General features: G+C 34.5%; 1 pseudogene; it reads left to right on the plus strand.

Annotated features, from left to right (window-relative positions):
• The first annotated feature begins 1,221 nt into the window (after nt 1–1,221).
• On the plus strand, nt 1,222–8,083 carry LOC133305575 (serine/threonine-protein kinase PEPKR2-like; annotated as a pseudogene).
• The last annotated feature ends 5,578 nt before the right edge of the window (nt 8,084–13,661 follow it).

A 13,661-nucleotide genomic window follows, 5' to 3' on the forward strand; every position in this document is an offset into this window, starting at 1 on the left:
AGATTGGATCAAAGTTAAGAGCAATATTACAAAAAAAGTTTTTTATCTTTTTTTTTAACTTTTCAACAATTTAAAAAATAGCAGAGGTGAAAATTAAGGACTTGTTTGAATGAATTTTTTTTTTCAAAAAATGCATATTTAAGGAAAAAAATATTTTTCACTATACGTTAGTTGCGATTTCTATTTAAAAAAAGCATAAATTACAAAAAAGTCAAACATTTATGTGAAATTTGTTGACTATTGAATGGTAATTAATATGATGAAAATGAGAAACGTGTGTAAGGAAAAAAGTCCAATTTCGTTAATATGATGACTATTAAATGGTAATTAATCTGGTATTGAACAATATAAAGAAGGGAATAAATACCAATAATTTCCAGAATTCAATATTTGGATTACCATTTCAAAATCCAAATTAAAGTTATTCATTAGTTTTTTAAAACAGTTCCTACTTTATACACATTCAATGCTTTTTCTTATATAATTTGACGATATTCATTTTTTTTCTTACTAGTTCATTATTTTTCTTACCTAATTTGACCCTGTTTTTTTTTTATTCCACTGATTGAGAAAAATTTTTAAAATCGTAATCAAATACACCCCTTGAAATAGTGACGCACGCACGAGAACATAAAACAATGAACTGGAACATCCTATATTAAAGGAAACAACGTTAGCTAAGCAAAAAGAGTGTGACTCTCAGAGAGTACCCGTCTTCTTTCTTTCTTTTTTCTATGCTTGTCGTTCGCGCATTCCCCTAAAACTTTGATAGCAGATTTTTAGGGTTTCAGTCCCTGATTGAGAAATTACGTCGTAATAGTTTCCCAATTTGCGACTTTTTTCTCATTGCTTATACTCTCCGCAACGCATTACAGGATCATTGGTTGGGATTGCGAAGGTTTGTTTCTTTTTCTTTCTATGTTCTGGCATCTTCTTGTCTTGTCTTGCAGGGGTCTCGTGATGTGATGGCGCTTTTTGGCGCCATTACGTTGCGAAAAAGCTTCGGGGTTCGATTTACTTTCTTGAAGTTTAATATTTGTGTTTGGATGCTTTCCTTGTGGTTTTGCGTTCATTCATGATCAATCTGACTAGAATTCGTTGACTGATCTTTCTCTATTTTGACTGCAGAATTGTGTCTTGCGGCAAAAATCGGATTTTGAACACTGGGTACGTGATCAACACAAAGATTGGTGTTGCGTTGGTACTTTACTGATAGATGCTATGAGGATGAAAAGGAAAGGAAATGAGTGTGACGAGTCCTCGAAATTGACTGACATTTTGAGATCCAATCATGGGACTTGAAAAAGGGTATTCTAATATATTATAGAATTGTAAATAATCTGTACAAAGGGTTCTCTATTTATAGAGAATATTTGACCTACTTTTAACCTAATGGGCTTGGCCCAATACAACAAAGGGCTTGGCCCAATACAACAATAAATAACTAAATAAAAACTAAATAATAACTAAATCAATATTATTTACAACACTCCCCCTCAAGCTGAGGAATAAATATTTATCATTCCCAGCTTGCTAGTAAGTTCTTGAAATCTGTCTGAAGGAAGCCCCTGTGTTAATAGATCAGCCAATTGACGCCCAGTGGGAATGTATGGAGTGGTAATCAACCCGTTATCAAGTTTCTCTTTGATGAAATGGCGGTCAACCTCAATATGTTTAGTCCGATCATGTTGAACTGGATTATGAGCTATACAAATAGTGGACTTATTATCACATAGCAGCTTCATAGGTCCCTCACATTTTATTTTGAGATCATCAAGAACAATTTTCAGCCACAGTAACTCACAAATGCCTTGAGCCATAGCTCGAAATTCAGCTTCTGCACTTGATCTGGCAACCACATCTTGTTTCTTACTTCTCCATGTCACCAAGTTACCGCAAAGAAACATGCAATAACCAGTGGTAGAACGACGGTCAGTCACGGATCCAGCATAATCAGCATCTGTGTAGACTTCTAAAGATAGATTGCCATCACGTCGGAATAACAATCCTTTACCAGGAGTACCTTTAAGATACTGAAGAATTCTCTCTACTGCCTGCATGTGTTTTTCTTTTGGATCGTGCATAAACTGACTGACAACACTAACAGCATAAGCTAGGTCTGGTCTAGTATGGGCCAGATATATCAATTTCCCAACTAGCCGTTGATATTGTCCTTTATCAATTGGAGGACTCTCTTCTTCATAGCCCATCTTGTGATTCTGCTCAATAGGAGTATTAGAGGGTTTACACCCGAGCTTTCCTGCTTCTTTGAGAAGATCAAGAACATATTTCCTCTGGCTGATAAAAATTCCTTTGCTTGAATGAGCTACTTCTATCCCTAGGAAATATCTCAGTTTCCCAAGGTCTTTGATTTCAAACTCAGAGGCAAGCCGTGTTTGCAGAATCTGTCTCTCCACAAAATCATCACCTGTGATAATAATATCATCAAAATATACAAGGAGCACATTAAGCTTCCCATTTTGGGAGTGCTTGAAGAAAAGAGTGTGATCTCCTTGGCCTTTTTTAATCTACAAAATTTATTTTCCCCCTTCACAGAATCAAAACCAGGCGGGATTTCCATGTAGACTTCTTCTTCTAACTCACCATTGAGGAAAGCATTTTTCACATCAAATTGATTTATATCCCAATTGTAATGGGCAGCAAGGGATAACAAGATTCTCACTGTATTCATCTTTGCAACTGGAGCAAAGGTTTCTTCATAATCAATGCCATAGGTTTGAGTGTAACCTTTGGCCACTAATCGAGCCTTATATCTCTCAAGAGTGCCATCAGAATTATATTTCAGGGTATAAACCCATCTGCACCCTACTGCTTTCTTTCTGTTGGGTCTATCAATAACCTCCCATGTTTTATTTTTCTCCAAAGCATTCATCTCCTCTTGCATGGCTTGAGCCCAATTCCTATCTTTCAAGGCTTCATGTACTGATTTTGGGATTGCAATAGAATCTAGTGCTGAAACAAAGCTTTTGTGCTGCATAGAAAGATTAGCAGAGGAAACAAAGTGGGAGATAGGGTATTGAGTACAAGAGGGACAGGAGGAACAAGTTTTCTTGTGACAAGATCTTTTTCCTTTTCTAAGAGCAATAGGTAAGTCATCAGAAGTAGAAGCAATGGGTAAGTCATTAGAGATATCAGAAGAAATAGACAAATCATGAGAGGAAATAATATTAGAATCAGAAACAGGAGATTCAGAAGAAATAGGAGATTTAGGACTTACCAGTGGTTCAGACGATTGAGGTTGCTGGTGAGACAGTATGGGTTGTATCTCAGGTGTATTTGAAGGTTCTGACACACCAGGAGCAGACACACTAGGAAGAGAGAAGATTGATCCAGACTCAAAGAAGGAAGGGGACGAGTCTTCTGAAGAACTATTCTCCCCCTGACGATGAGGACCCAGGAAATAAGATTCAGATTCTTGAAAGGTGACATCCATAGAAACAAAAAATTTCCGACTTTGTGGATGATAACACTTGTACCCTTTTTTATAAGGGTTATAACCAAGGAAGACACACTTAAGAGCCCTAGGATCCAACTTACTCCGATGTTGTTTATGAACATGGACAAAGGCAACACATCCAAACACTCTTGGTGGAAGGCTCTGCAATATGGGAACAGAAGGAAAGAAGGAAGTCATGGAATGAATAGGACTGATATTGTTAAGGACCCGTGAAGGTAAACGGTTGATCAAAAAAGTTGCAGCTAATACTACTTCTCCCCAATAAGAACTAGGAACAGATGTCTGAAAAAGTAGTGCTCTAGCAACTTCAAGAAGGTGACGATTTTTCCTTTCAGCAACCCCGTTTTGTTGAGGGGTATCAACACATGTGAGCTCATGAATCATACCTCTGTCTGAAATGAATTGTGACAGGCGTTGATTGACGTACTCAGTACCATTATAAGATCTGAGTCTTTTAATACCCTTACCAAACTGAGTCTCAACCATGTGATGAAACCGAATAAATATCTCTGGTACTTCAGACTTGTCTTTCATCAAGTATATCCATGTTATCCGAGTACAATCGTCAATAAAAGAAACAAACCACCTAGCACCTGAAACACTGTGCACTTTAGAAGGGCCCCAAACATCAGAATGGATAAGAGAAAAAGGTTCTCTGCTTTTAATAGTGCTAGAAGGAAATGACACTCGATGGTGTTTTTCAAATTCACAAACATCACAATGAAAGGTCTCAACCGACTTATTGAGAAACAGAGAGGGGAACATAGACTTCAAAAGACTAAATGGTGGATGCCCGAGACGCTTGTGATGGAGCCAAATCATAGACTCTGCAGTAGAAGGATGACGTGTCATTAATAACTGATTTTTTGCTAGCATGGTCTGGAAGGAGATGATACAACCCATCCTGTTCATTAGCAACTCCAATTGTCTTCTTCGTGGTAAGATCCTGAATAAGACAATGAGAAGGAAAAAATGTGATAGAACAATTCAAATCAGTTGTAAGTTTTTGAGTGGAGATAAGATTAGTAGAAAGCTGAGGAACATAAAGAACATTTTTAAGAAACAAGGAAGGTTGAATTTGAATGTTACCAGAACCAATAACTGATTTATGGGATCCATCAGCTACGGATATAGTATGACTACCAACAGTAGGATGATAAGAACAAAATAACTCAGTACGACAAGCCATATGATCAGTTGCACCAGAATCCAAAATCCATGAGGTTTTAAAATCAGTGCAAGAAGCAAGAAGAGATATAGAACGTGTGCTCTTACCAGATAAGATCGAAGAACTATCATGCTCAGCCATTCTTTAACAAAAAAAGTTAACAACCAGCGATAAAATCAACCAAACAGAATATCAAATGACCTCTGATCAGAAAAATAATTATAGATCCAGACAGAAGACAAGAAGACGAGAAGAATGGTGGTGGTCCAGTCCAAAAACACGGCCGCACGCGCCTCCACGCGCCGGAGAAAGGAGCTGCGCGTGGGATTCACTCGCCGGGAAAGGGGCGGCGCGTGAGAGCGCGTGGATGGGCTTCGCCGGCTGAGATTTTTCTGGTGTGGTCGTCCGGTGAGCGCACACCTGTCTGTGGGTGGTCGCGGTTGAAAAGTCACCGGAAAGTGGTCCAAACGGTGAAGACAGATCTGATTGGAGGCGATCGGGGGTGTTTCGGTCGTTTGTGGCGGAGGAACACTGCGTAGAATGATAGATCGGAGGAAAAATAAGGTCAACAATGGTCCCCTTGGTCCAAAAGGTCCCCGGAAAAATTTTCCGGTGGCGGCTAATGGCGGCAAGAGGCAAAGAAATTAGGGTTTTGTTAAAAAAGAAGATAATATGTGCGGAAGCAAAGCCCTCAGATCGAGAGCTCTGATACCAACTTGAAAAAGGGTATTCTAATATATTATAGAATTGTAAATAATCTGTACAAAGGGTTCTCTATTTATAGAGAATATTTGACCTACTTTTAACCTAATGGGCTTGGCCGAATACAACAAAGGGCTTGGCCCAATACAACAATAAATGACTAAATAAAAACTAAATAATAACTAAATCAATATTATTTACAACAGTCTCCATCGTCCAAATTTGAGACCCATTATTCGATGGAAGATTGTTCGAGGTTGAAGAAGAGGTGTAGAGAAAATACTAAGATAGACTCAGCTGGTTCCTGCAAGAGTAGGGTGGCGGGTTTTACCACTGCTCCTCCTTGTGGGACATTGTCTCTAATGACCGCGGGAAGAGGCCTAAAGAGGAAGATAGGTTACATTGACGTGGCTACCCAGATGGGGAGGAAGAACAAGATTGAAGATGATTATGTTACTGGGGTGACCGCGGGAAGAGGCCTAAAGAGGAAGATAGGTTGCATTGACGTGGCTACCCAGATGGGGAGGAAGAACAAGATTGAAGATGATTATGTTACTGGGGTGACCGCGGGAAGAGGCCTAAAGAGGAAGATAGGTTGCATTGACGTGGCTACCCAGATAGGGAGGAAGAACAAGATTGAAGATGATTATATTACTGGGGTGTCCGCGGGAAGAGGCCTAAAGAGGAAGATAGGTTGCATTCACGTGGCTACCCAGATGGGGAGGAAGAACAAGATTGAAGATGATTATGTTACTGGGGTGACGATCGGGCAAGGAAAGTATGGATCTGTTTCATTGTGTAGGTCTCTTGTTGGCGGCGCGGAGTATGCGTGTAAGACTCTGAAGAAGGGGGATGAGACTGTTTACATGGAGGTGGAGATAATGCAGCACTTGTCAGGGCATCCTGGGGTTGTGACTCTGCTGGCAGTGTATGAGGAAGCTGATTGCTCTCATCTGGTGATGGAATTGTGCTCTGGGGGAAGACTTGTCGACCAGATGTTTAGGGAGGGCCCTTGTTCTGAACAGCGGGCTGCTAATATACTTAAGGAAGTGATGTTGGTCATCAAGTATTGTCATGATATGGGAGTTGTGCACAGAGATATCAAGCCTGAGAATATTCTGCTTACTGCTTCGGGGGAAATAAAGCTTGCTGATTTTGGCCTGGCCATGAGAATTTCTAAGGGTAATATGTTAAACCTGTTTGGATGATCTTCTTTTTTTGTTATCCTATGGTATATATATGTGCTAACTTCTATGAATAGAATCCTTACACAACCTGCCTTGTGTAAAATTCCATCCTAGTCATTCTGTTAATAAAAAATGTCTAGGCAAGTTTGAAGAAGTTCATCATGATGAGCTTTCAACTGAATTGTACTTTACTAATGTTACCCTGTACATAGGAGTAAAAAATTGGAGAGTTCAGATGGTCATCTCCCTTAAGTTTACTATGTTCAGTATTCAATTAAATTTGCTAGCGGTCTAAGAATAAGAGGTCCTAGAGAAAATGCTTATAATAGTTTGAAGCTAACCATTCCTACTCTAAGGTCACTTTGTTTAATTTTTAAGCATTTAAAAATATCAGTAATTCAATTGACATATATATAAATACACACACATAAGTAAAAGATACATACATGAGTCATTTATGTTGTTTATGCATAGCCTCATTGTCTAGAAATTTGCATTGCAGGTCAGAACTTGACGGGTTTGGCTGGGAGCCCTGCATATGTTGCACCAGAAGTGTTGTTGGGGAGATACTCAGAAAAGGCGGATATATGGAGTGCTGGAGTGCTCCTGCATGCTCTGTTGGTTGGTGTTCTTCCATTTAAAGGGGATTCACAAGAAGCAGTTTTTGAGGCTATTAAGAATTCCAAGCTAGATTTCCAAACCGGGATGTGGGAATCAATATCTAAACTTGCACGAGATCTTGTTGGGAGAATGCTGACAAGGGATATTTCAGCAAGGATAACAGCTGATGAAGTACTTAGTAAGTTTATGATAGATTATTAATGTTTTGTAGCGTGCTTTATCTCTCTTCCTCAATGATGAATACACCAAAGACTAGTTGTATTTGGTCTGAATTTTTGTTTTTTAATCTTGAAATAATTAAAATTAGAAATTTCCAAGTTTTGTTGAAAAGTATCTTTGCCTTTCACATGAATTCTTAATAATTAGAAGGATTGCCTTGTTTTGGTTGGGATAACAGTAGGAATCTGTTAATTCTCACTTACTTTTGTTAGTTTTTATTATGTGTTCTTCTATGTGGTTGAGGCTCTCTTTTTCTCCCTAATGTTTTTAAACAGGAAATAAAATGACAGTACTTTTAAGTTTTAAGAACTGTTCGATTGTTTGCATGTTAAATTAATATTATGTGGTTCAATTTCAGGACATCCATGGATATCTTTCTACACATAACGTACATTGAAGATCCTGCCCGTTGAATCAAAGTTGAAGCACCAAAATGGAGCTGCTTGCCACAACTTTGTTGCTGCACCTGAACCTAGGTTAGGAAGAAACAGGATGGATGATGGGTTCCTTAATGAGGTTTCAAGCCTTTCTTCATCATCTGAAAGTTGCAATTCATAATATCATGATGTTTGTGTGTGGATTGATGCACTTGCCAATGCAATTTCACATGTAAGGATATCTGAACCAAAGAGGAGCAAGTTGTGGGCAGTTCCAATTCATCAGCAAGGTTTATCTAACATGAGGGCTAACCTCTGTAAAGCATTTTGACCTACTGACAGGTTGACACCCCACTATCTCTGCTGCTTTAGCTGGGGTTTTATAGTATACTTTGCCCAACACATTCTACAGTTGGCAAAATTGGATTACATTTTTTTCCTCTAAATAATGATTACTGAGAAAACTCAGCTAGTTGTACAGAACCTGTGAATATGATATTAGTGTGTCACTGCATGTTTTTGCTCTTGCTGGAGCATGATAAATAGAATGCTATGATTTCACTTCAGTGAAAACTTGACCTACTCATATGTTTTTTTGGAAGATTTTAATCCGTAACCATGAGTGCATAAGCGTATGTTATCCCTCCCATAACGCTGCATGTGTACTTATTTAGTGTTGGCAATTTGTATTTCAAGACATACTTTTTTGTACAGATGGTAGCGAGGAGTTTGACCTTGAGTCAATTATATATAGCAATGGCGTTTACTTTGAAAATGGAGTTGACAGCTGCTTGCTTATTTTCACTGGAAAAAAAAAGGAAAAAAAAGTACAGCTACTTGTGTTTAGAAGAGGCGAATCTTAACTACCGGGGGATAGATTTTGAAAGGCTATAAAATTTGAGATTCTTTATCTGTTAAGGTGAGGTTAAGGGGTAATCTAGATAATAGGTAGGAACATATTTAGGAAGAGGGTATAGCTGAAAAAGGAAACATTAGATAATTATATTACGTGATCAGTTAGGACTCATGGAGAGGCACACAAAACCCGCTATTTGAGTAGAGCTTTTAACGGAAGCTTGCTGGTTTACAATTTAAGGTGGTTAGGTGGATTCGGATTATCATTTATTGCGAATTAATAATTAATTAATGAGTTTGATTTGAAAAATGATAACCGTTGATTGGCGGAAATCAACGGTTAAAATGTGGTCGTAACATTGTGCGTAACATTATTTGTGTGTCACAATATCCTGGGATAGGATATTGTGACACACAAATAATGTTACGCACAATGTTACGACCACATCTTAACCGTTGATTTCCGCCAATCAACGATTATCATTTATTGCGAATTAATAATTAATTAATGAGTTTGATTTGAAAAATGATAACCGTTAATTAAAATAAGAGATAATTCTCTTTTTGTTTTTATTAGAAGAATGTGATGATTCTCTATAATTTAACCTTATCTTTGGATTGAGGGGAGAAAAGGGAAGAAAGTTTTTAAAGTTTCAAATCTTTTATCAATTGACTGAAAAGAAAAAAAAATAAAGGAACTAAAATAATAGAAATAAAAAATTAAAAAAATTAGCGTCATCTTTTTTTTAATCTTTTCTCTCATTTTCTTCCATGTCATTAAAAAATTATTAAGGCCTCTTTGGATGGGTTTTTCTCTCTTCAAAAGTTGTTTTACTTCAGGAAAAAAAAAGCATGTATGGGAGAAATATGTTTGGACGTCTACTTTTAAAAAGAGTAAAAGTCATAAAAAAAGTTAAAAATCTTTTTTTTAAAATGAAAATTTTAGCTTCTAAAAATAACATAAGTTAAAACACAAATATTTTTTAAAAATTTAAATAACTTTAACTTTTATAAAAAGTACTTCTAAAATAAATAAAATATAAAAATGTTTTTTTTGAAAACTCATCCAAACAATCACTTATTCTCATAGAAGTGAAACAGAGTACTTTTATTATTATTGTGAATTTAAATTGGAATCAAGGAATGGGAACACCCATTTATCAAGTATATATTATTTTATTTTTTAAAAATTCCTGATATGAATTAAGAGAAATCAAATAAAGGAAATTCAAGAAAAAACAAAGTCAGGTATTGGATGAAGGAAATTCCTAAGATAGAAATTAAATAGAAATTAGGGAACAAATTAGGGAGAAAGTCAAGAAGAATATCAGAAACGTGTGTAAGGAAAAAAGTCCAATTTCGTTAATATGATGACTATTAAATGGTAATTAATCTGGTATTGAACAATATAAAGAAGGGAATAAATACCAATAATTTCCAGAATTCAATATTTGGATTACCATTTCAAAATCCAAATTAAAGTTATTCATTAGTTTTTTAAAACAGTTCCTACTTTATACACGTTCAATGCTTTTTCTTATATAATTTGACGATATTCATTTTTTTTTCTTACTAGTTCATTATTTTTCTTACCTAATTTGACCCTGTTGATTTTTTTATTCCATAACATGTAATTTGTTATTCCCATGGGATTGGCGGTATCAGATTGATCAAAGTTAAGAGCAATATTAAAAAAAAACTTTTTATCTTTCTTTCTTTATTTTTTAACTTTTCAAATTTTTTAAAAATAGCAGAGGTGAAGATTAACGACCCGTTTGAATGAATTTTTTTTTTCAAAAATTGCATTTTATAAGTAAAAAGATATATTTTTCACTATAAGTTATTTTAGATTTCTATTTAAAAAAAAGCAAAAATTACAGTTACTTATATAATTATATATAATAAATAAAATTTACTGAAATGTAACTGGGGCTCCGACCCTACCTAAGCATAATGTGGTTCCGCCACTGATGGGCAAGAAAGCAAAAAAAAAAAAATCGTCTAACGTCCAAAAGAATGGCTCCACACAATGGCGGAGGCAGAATTTAACTTTAGTTGGGGCAAAAAATTTGACATGTCAAACATTTATCATAATTACACATACCTTTTATTTTTTAATAATATAATATATGATGATTTATATTATTCATTTAAAAACATATTCTGAGATCAATTAGAATAATGTTTGGTTCATTACTTATTATGTTGTGGGAGGAAAGTGAAATTTTATGTTTGAAATGTTTATCGAAAAAGTTAGTGCATTTTTATATGTTTGCTTTGATATATAATCAACGACAATTAGGCTGCGCATGACAATCATTCTGATTCCTGGCACTGTTTCTGAAAAGGAATGATTCTTTTCTATTTCTGTGCCTTGGAACAATTCTGAGAATCAGAATTACGTTTGTTAACATATTTTATTTTTATTCCGAGAATCAGAATTACGTTTGATAACACATTTTTTTTTATTCCGATAATCAAAATTACGTTTGATAACACAATAAAAATCTATTTCTTTACTTTTGTTTATAGATTTCATCAACTGTATAAAATTGCAAATGACAATAGATTTTAACCGAAATACCAAATTTTATATTTAAAAAATTATATAAAAATTTATAATATTTTATTATATAGTTTTTTTTACGACAATTGCTAATATATAGTTTTAACTATTATTTTTCAATCGTCTTCAAAATTCACATTTTTTTTTCTCATTCCCTTGACCATTTTATTTTTTAATATCATATGCTAATATATAGTTGTCATGCCTTAACCTCATCTTTGGATTGAGAGGAGAAAATGGAAAAAAGTTTTTAAAGTTTCAAATCTTTTCTCAATTGAGTGAAGAGAAGAAAAATAAAGCAACTAAAATAATAGAAATCAAAAATTAAAAAAATTAGCGTCATCTCTTTCTTAATCTTTTCTCTCATTTTCTTCCATGTCATTAAAAATTTATTAGGGCCGTTTGGATGGATTTTTCTCTCTCAAAAAGTTGTCTTTCTTCAGAAAAAAAAAAGCATGTATGAAAAAATATGTTTGGACGCCTGCTTTTTAAAAAAGGAAAAAGTCATAAAAAAAGTCAAAAATCTATTTATTTTTTTAAACTGAAAATTTTAACTTCTAAAAATAACATAAGTCAAATATTTTTTCAAAAATTAAATATTTTTTAAAAATCTAAATACCTTTAACTTTTATAAAAAGCACTTCTAAAATAAGTAAGGTATAAATTATTTTTTTTTGAAAACTCATCCAAATAAACACTTATTCTCGTAGAAGTGAAACAGAGCACTTTTATTATTATTGTGAAGGAATGGAAACACCCATTATCAAGTATATATATTTTATTTTATTTATATGAATTAAAAAAAGGGTTTCCTAGTGGTGTGGGGTGTGTGTGTTAGGAGTGTGTGATATGAATTAAGATAAATCAAATAAAGGAAATTCAAGAAAAACAAAGTGAGGTATTGGATGAAGGAAATTCCTAAGATAGAAATTAAATAGAAATTAAGGAACAAATTAGGGAGAAAGTCAAGAAGAATATCAGAAAACTATGTAAGGAAAAAAGTCCAGTTTCGTTAATATGATGACAATATTGAATGGTAATTAACCTGGTATTGACCAATCATAAAGGGAGAATAAATACCAATGATTTTCAGAATTCAAATTTGAATTACCATTTCAAAATCCAAGTTAAAGTTATTCATTAGTATTTTATAACAACTCCTATTTTATGCATGTTCAATGTTAATATGATGACAATATTGAACGGTAATTAATATGATGAAAATGAGAAATGTGTGTAAGGAAAAAATCCAATTTGTTATTCCCATGGGATTGGCGTATCAGATTGGATCAAAGTTAAGAGCAATATTACAAAAAAAGCTTTTTATCTTCTTTTTTTTTTAACTTTTCAACAATTTAAAAAATAGCAGAGGTGAAAATTAAGGAATTGTTTGAATGAATTTTTTTTTTCAAAAACTGCATTTTTAAGGAAAAAAATATTTTTCACTATACGTTAGTTGCGATTTCTATTTAAAAAAAAACATAAATTGCAAAAAAGTCAAACATTTATGTGACATTTGTTGACTATTGAATGGTAATTAATATGATGAAAATGAGAAACGTGTGTAAGGAAAAAAGTCCAATTTCGTTAATATGATGACTATTAAATGGTAATTAATCTGGTATTGAACAATATAAAGAAGGGAATAAATACCAATAATTTCCAGAATTCAATATTTGGATTACCATTTCAAAATCCAAATTAAAGTTATTCATTAGTTTTTTAAAACAGTTCCTACTTTATACACGTTCAATGCTTTTTCTTATATAATTTGACGATATTCATTTTTTTTCTTACCTAATTTGACCCTGTTGATTTTTTTATTCCACTGATTGAGAAATTTTTTTAAAATCGTAATCAAATACACCCCTTGAAATAGTGACGCACGCACGAGAACATAAAACAATGTACTGGAACATCCTATATTAAAGGAAACAACGTTAGCTAAGCAAAAAGAGTGTGACTCTCAGAGAGTACCCGTCTTCTTTCTTTCTTTTTTCTATGCTTGTCGTTCGCGCATTCCCCTAAAACTTTGATAGCAGATTTTTAGGGTTTCAGTCCCTGATTGAGAAATTACGTCGTAATAGTTTCCCAATTTGCGACTTTTTTCTCATTGCTTATACTCTCCGCAACGCATTACAGGATCATTGGTTGGGATTGCGAAGGTTTGTTTCTTTTTCTTTCTATGTTCTGGCATCTTCTTGTCTTGTCTTGCAGGGGTCTCGTGATGTGATGGCGCTTTTTGGCGCCATTACGTTGCGAAAAAGCTTCGGGGTTCGATTTACTTTCTTGAAGTTTAATATTTGTGTTTAGATGCTTTCCTTGTGGTTTTGCGTTCATTCATGATCAATCTGACTAGAATTCGTTGACTGATCTTTCTCTATTTTGACTGCAGAATTGTGTCTTGCGGCAAAAATTGGATTTTGCACACTGGGTACGTGATCAACACAAAGATTGGTGTTGCGTTGGTACTTTACTGATAGATGCT

Source organism: Gastrolobium bilobum, unplaced genomic scaffold (assembly GCF_033153095.1).
Source record: "Gastrolobium bilobum isolate Gb01-03AN ecotype WA unplaced genomic scaffold, APGP_CSIRO_Gbil_v1 utg518508, whole genome shotgun sequence".
Taxonomy (NCBI): Eukaryota; Viridiplantae; Streptophyta; class Magnoliopsida; order Fabales; family Fabaceae; genus Gastrolobium; species Gastrolobium bilobum.